This window comes from Lissotriton helveticus, chromosome 7, assembly GCF_964261635.1.
Source record: "Lissotriton helveticus chromosome 7, aLisHel1.1, whole genome shotgun sequence".
Taxonomy (NCBI): Eukaryota; Metazoa; Chordata; class Amphibia; order Caudata; family Salamandridae; genus Lissotriton; species Lissotriton helveticus.
This window is the reverse complement of record NC_136068.1, coordinates 175,761,452-175,769,612: the sequence shown is the minus strand read 5'-3', so window position 1 is coordinate 175,769,612 and position 8,161 is coordinate 175,761,452.

Below are 8,161 nucleotides of genomic sequence, written 5' to 3'. Positions count from 1 at the left end.
GTAGTTGGCTGACGTTGTGTTGCATCTCAGTGAAATGTTCCGCCACACTAGTTTTCTTGGATTTAAGTCTGATGGTGCTCTTATGCTCATTCATGCGGATTTTTAGTTTGCGTTCTGTGTGTCCTACGTAAACGTCTCCGCAAGGGCATTTAATCATATAGATTAAGTTGCTGGAGTCACAAGTTGCATTCACTTTTAATAAAATGGAATATCCCTTTTGTGGGTGTGTTATACTTGATCCCTTAATGATGTTGTTACATGTGCTGCAGTTATAACATGGGACTGTTCCACGAAATGGTGTTTTGGGAGATTCCTCCTCAAATGGTTTCAAAAGGTCTGCTAGATTTTTGGCACGAGTATGTGCGAAGATTGGTTCCTCTGAGAAAATTCCTTTGAAATCCGGTTCCATTGTAAGCATTGGCCAATGCTTTTTAATGACTTGCTTGAATTGGGTGCTAACTGTGGAGAATTTACTCACGCATGTGATGCGTGTGTTAGGTGCTGTTGTTTTCCTAATTAGTAACTCTTGTCTGGATTTTTGTTGGGCTCCTTTTAGTGCAGCTTCAGTAATGTCTGAAGGGTATCCCCTTTCAGTAAATCTTTGTTGCATCATGTTTAATTGTTCTCTACATGTGGAAGCCTCTGAGACCACTCTCTTCACCCGTAGCATCTGGGAATATGGTAGATGTTTTTTGAGAGCAGGAGGGTGGTGACTTTTATATTGCAACAGGGTATTTCGATCCGTGGGCTTTCGATACAAGTTTGTGGAAAATACATCAGCCTCTTTGGTTATTTCAACATCCAGATATTGTATTCTAGATGCATGGATGTTCCATGTAAATCCAATTTTATCCATTTTCATGTCCATGCCCTGTAATTGCTCCTCCAGTAGGTTTTGGGAACCTCTCCATATTATAAAAATATCATCTATGAACCGTACATACATGACAATGTTGTTAATCCACTTCGTGTCTTGAAATACATGTGCTTCCTCAAATGCTGCCATAAACAGATTCGCATACGCCGGAGCGGCGCAATTTCCCATGGATGTCCCGCTTTGTTGCATAAACCATTTTTTGTCCAGTTCAAAATAACTATGGAATAATGTAAATTGCATAAGTTCTAAAATGAATACTTGTTGTTCATGTGTGTACTCACTATGTACTAGGGCGCTTTCAATAGCTTCCAAACCTTCCTGATGCGGTATCAAGGTGTAGAGTGCTTTCACATCGATGGTAGCCATGATCATGTTTTCTTCTGGTTGAATGGTGGATAGTTTTAACAGGAAGTCTGTGGTGTCTCTCAAATATGATCTTGTTTTCAATACTAATGGTTGCAGGTATCTATCGAGGTATTTCCCAACCGGTTCATGGATACTCTGTTTTGTGGATACAATTGGTCTGCATGGCGGTTTTAGTAAGTTTTTGTGAACTTTAGGAACTAGATAAATTGATGGTGTTCTATGATGTTCCTGTGTGAGATATTTGAAAGTTTTTTCTGTGATGGTTCCTTGATCGTGAGCTTTTTGGACGATGTCCTGCAAAACTTTTTTGATTGCTACTGTAGGATTGGTGTCCATCTCCATATATAAATTCGAGTCTCCAAGGTGTTCTTTCATGGTGTCTTGGTAATATGTTTTGTTTAGGATGACTAGCGCTCCTCCTTTATCTGCCTTTTGACATATGATGTTCCGATTCTTTGCTATTGATCTGAGAATCCCAAATTCTTTCTTGGTGATGTTTGTTTTGTGTGGTTTATGTTTGGTATTTAGTTGTTTTAAGTCTTTACTGCATAGTTGTTCATATAGGTCTATAGTCTTGTGACTAATAGGTGGCATGAACGTGCTTCTGGTTTTTAATCCTCTTAGTTTGTTGGTTTCCAGCAACGGCTGTTTCTCCACGATGTTTTCAAAGAAATGTCTAAGACGCAATTTTCTTGTAAGTTTGAATAAACTTACTTCAAGTTCTAAAGTGTTAGTGTGAGCTGTTGGGACAAATGATAGTCCTTTCTGTAATGTCGCAATTTGGATATCACTAAAATGGTAATCCGATATGTTGAGCACTAAGTTTTGTTGGTCTGTTGTTGTTTCTTCTTCTCTTTCTTGGTTAGTGTAGACCTCGTTTGCGGTTGATTGGATCCTGTTTCTTTTTCTGAGTCCCCTCCGGGGTCTTCGATTTCTATCCGGCCTTCCTCTAAAAAAGATACCGCTGTAGATGTGGTGGCTTGTTCCTTTGACTGTGATTCTTTTTGGGGTTTGCTTTTTGTCTGGGTTGGCCTTTCACTGTCCGTGGAAGATGTATCCGTGTGCGATGTATACCCTTTAGATTGTCTTTTTCTCGCATAGACCTCCGCCCATGTGTAGACTTCTTGTAACTTATAATCCAAAGTATCTCGCTTGTACTTACGTAATTTGCGCTCATTAACTTCTTGGGTATGTTTAATTAATTGTGTATTTATGTCTTCCAAAGTTGCAGCCAGTTCTTCGGGCGTGATTAGTTTGCCGATTTCTACTTTGGTTAGTTCTATTTCTTGAGTTAGTTCTTCTAATATTTGGGCCAATTCTTCTATGATCAATAGAATGAGATCTAAACTGCATTTGTTCAAAATAGCGAACCATTTTTCAGTGAAGTTTCTCGAATTCTTACACAGGCTGGGTTTGAGTGCAATCCTGAGGCCTCTAGGTATCCTTTGGGCTTTATGATATTTAATCATAGTGGATGCATGCATTCTCTGGTTGATCTCCTTTCGAGTTAAATATAGCAGGTGTCTTACTTATTGTTCCTTGTTTTTTGAGTAAACGTGTTCTTTTCCTGATGGTTGAATTAATGAATAAATTTTTTCACTTGCATCTGTCGCATATGCGAATGTCTCTGCTCTCCTATCAGTGGAGGCGGTGATGTCTTCGTATTGCATCTTTCAATTGTGTGCGTGCTTCTATCCTTAGGGGCGGGTAAAGTAGTCAACTGTAAGTGTAGGACAGAGCACAGCAGGTTCTAACTGGAAAGTATTCGTGTTTTTCGTGCCTCCGGGGCTCTCTCCCCGTCTGGAGTGATATCTGTAGAACCTCTGGTAGCAGCTATACCTGGTTGGGTGTAGCTGTCCCCCCGGGCACCGATTTGTGCTGATTCAGCTCTAAATTCTCTTATGTTGAAAAATAAAGTGCTTAATCCATTGTTCATGTGTATTTCATTTATTTTTCATGAAAATGTTTCTTTTATTTCACATGAGAATCCAATGCATTTCGGCAGTGTCTTCCTGCCTTCATCAGGGAAATAGTAAATCTACAATTCAAAGAAATGTTGTTTTAACTTATAAAGTTTCTAAACATTTGTATATAATATGACACATCTGCTATGAATTAACGTTTCTGTTAACCCTAACACAATATTTTCAATGTGTACTTTCAACAGTAGATCAACGAACATACTGTCTAAAAATAAATCAACGAACATACTGTCTAATCATAAGTACTTAATCACGTTTTAACTTTTATGAAAATGTTATTCACCATGAATGTTATTTCATTTCAACAACAGTTGCACCACATAAATGTTGCTTCTAATCATAAACAGTTGCAAGCGGCTTTGTTCGCCTAACGCGGGTAGGGACTGTTATTTAGTTGCAATGTTCAACCGCAGGTCTAAAACGGTGGCCTCGCGTTACGCGCTGGCTCTGTTGTTTGCCGTATATAACAAAAACTCAAAAGTGTTTAAGATAAGAGTGCTTAAACTGGCGTGCTATCAAATGCTTACAACTCGCGCTCCTTCTCAAAAGGAAAGTTATACTCGTCCTACTCTTGCGCATTTAAGAAGGTTGTTAACGGCTGCCTAACTGCTCACCTCGGCGTTTTTGTTTCTCGCGCCATTCCTCTGTTGGACTGATCCTCCTCTCTTCCGGTATTGCATGCTTCGCGCGTGCGCCCTATTTAACTCCCGCTAGCCCGTTTTTTTATGTGTGTGCTCTAACTTTATTGAGTTCCTGTGTGAGGAGATCTGCGCCAGTGCTTGCGTTCACTATGTGTCTGTGTTGCTTCAAACAATAGCAACACGTTATATATCAGCTGCAAATACAATACTTGTGTTTATAATCCCAATTTAAGGGTCAAGAACTTTATAAATAACAAAGAAATTCTGTTCTTTCATTGAGTCCACCCGGCTTCAGACTGCCCAGATTAAAAATCCAATAATTCTCCTGTTTGAGTAGTCTATTTTTGTTCAATGAACCTTCCATTTTGGGTAATGTTTCAAGAACACATACCCAAGAAGTTAATGAGCGCAAATTACGTAAGTACAAGCGAGATACTTTGGATTATAAGTTACAAGAAGTCTACACATGGGCGGAGGTCTATGCGAGAAAAAGACAATCTAAAGGGTATACATCGCACACGGATACATCTTCCACGGACAGTGAAAGGCCAACCCAGACAAAAAGCAAACCCCAAAAAGAATCACAGTCAAAGGAACAAGCCACCACATCTACAGCGGTATCTTTTTTAGAGGAAGGCCGGATAGAAATCGAAGACCCCGGAGGGGACTCAGAAAAAGAAACAGGATCCAATCAACCGCAAACGAGGTCTACACTAACCAAGAAAGAGAAGAAGAAACAACAACAGACCAACAAAACTTAGTGCTCAACATATCGGATTACCATTTTAGTGATATCCAAATTGCGACATTACAGAAAGGACTATCATTTGTCCCAACAGCTCACACTAACACTTTAGAACTTGAAGTAAGTTTATTCAAACTTACAAGAAAATTGCGTCTTAGACATTTCTTTGAAAACATCGTGGAGAAACAGCCGTTGCTGGAAACCAACGAACTAAGAGGATTAAAAACCAGAAGCACGTTCATGCCACCTATTAGTCACAAGACTATAGACCTATATGAACAACTATGCAGTAAAGACTTAAAACAACTAAATACCAAACATAAACCACACAAAACAAACATCACCAAGAAAGAATTTGGGATTCTCAGATCAATAGCAAAGAATCGGAACATCATATGTCAAAAGGCAGATAAAGGAGGAGCGCTAGTCATCCTAAACAAAACATATTACCAAGACACCATGAAAGAACACCTTGGAGACTCGAATTTATATATGGAGATGGACACCAATCCTACAGTAGCAATCAAAAAAGTTTTGCAGGACATCGTCCAAAAAGCTCACGATCAAGGAACCATCACAGAAAAAACTTTCAAATATCTCACACAGGAACATCATAGAACACCATCAATTTATCTAGTTCCTAAAGTTCACAAAAACTTACTAAAACCGCCATGCAGACCAATTGTATCCACAAAACAGAGTATCCATGAACCGGTTGGGAAATACCTCGAAAGATACCTGCAACCATTAGTATTGAAAACAAGATCATATTTGAGAGACACCACAGACTTCCTGTTAAAACTATCCACCATTCAACCAGAAGAAAACATGATCATGGCTACCATCGATGTGAAAGCACTCTACACCTCGATACCGCATCAGGAAGGTTTGGAAGCTATTGAAAGCGCCCTAGTACATAGTGAGTACACACATGAACAACAAGTATTCATTTTAGAACTTATGCAATTTACATTATTCCATAGTTATTTTGAACTGGACAAAAAATGGTTTATGCAACAAAGCGGGACATCCATGGGAAATTGCACCGCTCCGGCGTATGCGAATCTGTTTATGGCAGCATTTGAGGAAGCACATGTATTTCAAGACACGAAGTGGATTAACAACATTGTCATGTATGTACGGTTCATAGATGATATTTTTATAATATGGAGAGGTTCCCAAAACCTACTGGAGGAGCAATTACAGGGCATGGACATGAAAATGGATCAAATTGGATTTACATGGAACATCCATGCATCTAGAATACAATATCTGGATGTTGAAATAACCAAAGAGGCTGATGTATTTTCCACAAACTTGTATCGAAAGCCCACGGATCGAAATAACCTGTTGCAATATAAAAGTCACCACCCTCCTGCTCTCAAAAAACATCTACCATATTCCCAGATGCTACGGGTGAAGAGAGTGGTCTCAGAGGCTTCCACATGTAGAGAACAATTAAACATGATGCAACAAAGATTTACTGAAAGGGGATACCCTTCAGACATTACTGAAGCTGCACTAACACGAGCCCAACAAAAATCCAGACAAGAGTTACTAATTAGGAAAACAACAGCACCTAACACACGCATCACATGCGTGAGTAAATTCTCCACAGTTAGCACCCAATTCAAGCAAGTCATTAAAAAGCATTGGCCAATGCTTACAATGGAACCGGATTTCAAAGGAATTTTCTCAGAGGAACCAATCTTCGCACATACTCGTGCCAAAAATCTAGCAGACCTTTTGAAACCATTTGAGGAGGAATCTCCCAAAACACCATTTCGTGGAACAGTCCCATGTTATAACTGCAGCACATGTAACAACATCATTAAGGGATCAAGTATAACACACCCACAAAAGGGATATTCCATTTTATTAAAAGTGAATGCAACTTGTGACTCCAGCAACTTAATCTATATGATTAAATGCCCTTGCGGAGACGTTTACGTAGGACACACAGAACGCAAACTAAAAATCCGCATGAATGAGCATAAGAGCACCATCAGACTTAAATCCAAGAAAACTAGTGTGGCGGAACATTTCACTGAGATGCAACACAACGTCAGCCAACTACGAGTATGTGTTCTTGAAACATTACCCAAAATGGAAGGTTCATTGAACAAAAATAGACTACTCAAACAGGAGAATTATTGGATTTTTAATCTGGGCAGTCTGAAGCCGGGTGGACTCAATGAAAGAACAGAATTTCTTTGTTATTTATAAAGTTCTTGACCCTTAAATTGGGATTATAAACACAAGTATTGTATTTGCAGCTGATATATAACGTGTTGCTATTGTTTGAAGCAACACAGACACATAGTGAACGCAAGCACTGGCGTAGATCTCCTCACACAGGAACTCAATAAAGTTAGAGCACACACATAAAAAAACGGGCTAGCGGGAGTTAAATAGGGCGCACGCGCGAAGCATGCAATACCGGAAGAGAGGAGGATCAGTCCAACAGAGGAATGGCGCGAGAAACAAAAACGCCGAGGTGAGCAGTTAGGCAGCCGTTAACAACCTTCTTAAATGCGCAAGAGTAGGACGAGTATAACTTTCCTTTTGAGAAGGAGCGCGAGTTGTAAGCATTTGATAGCACGCCAGTTTAAGCACTCTTATCTTAAACACTTTTGAGTTTTTGTTATATACGGCAAACAACAGAGCCAGCGCGTAACGCGAGGCCACCGTTTAAGACCTGCGGTTGAACATTGCAACTAAATAACAGTCCCTACCCGCGTTAGGCGAACAAAGCCGCTTGCAACTGTTTATGATTAGAAGCAACATTTATGTGGTGCAACTGTTGTTGAAATGAAATAACATTCATGGTGAATAACATTTTCATAAAAGTTAAAACGTGATTAAGAACTTATGATTAGACAGTATGTTCGTTGATTTATTTTTAGACAGTATGTTCGTTGATCTACTGTTGAAAGTACACATTGAAAATATTGTGTTAGGGTTAACAGAAACGTTAATTCATAGCAGATGTGTCATATTATATACAAATGTTTAGAAACTTTATAAGTTAAAACAACATTTCTTTGAATTGTAGATTTACTATTTCCCTGATGAAGGCAGGAAGACACTGCCGAAATGCATTGGATTCTCATGTGAAATAAAAGAAACATTTTCATGAAAAATAAATGAAATACACATGAACAATGGATTAAGCACTTTATTTTTCAACATAAGAGAATTTAGAGCTGAATCAGCACAAATCGGTGCCCGGGGGGACAGCTACACCCAACCAGGTATAGCTGCTACCAGAGGTTCTACAGATATCACTCCAGACGGGGAGAGAGCCCCGGAGGCACGAAAAACACGAATACTTTCCAGTTAGAACCTGCTGTGCTCTGTCCTACACTTACAGTTGACTATTGCTAGAATCACCAGCAACTATTTTAAGGCACTCACTTTACAGAGATTTGGCAACATTGTTTCTACCTCTTATTACTGCAGAGGTCACCAAGGAAGCAAACTACTGCCAGAGACGCCTTTGAGGAATTTTGGAAGTGTGCAGTATTGTCAAAGTCCTCACAGAATTATA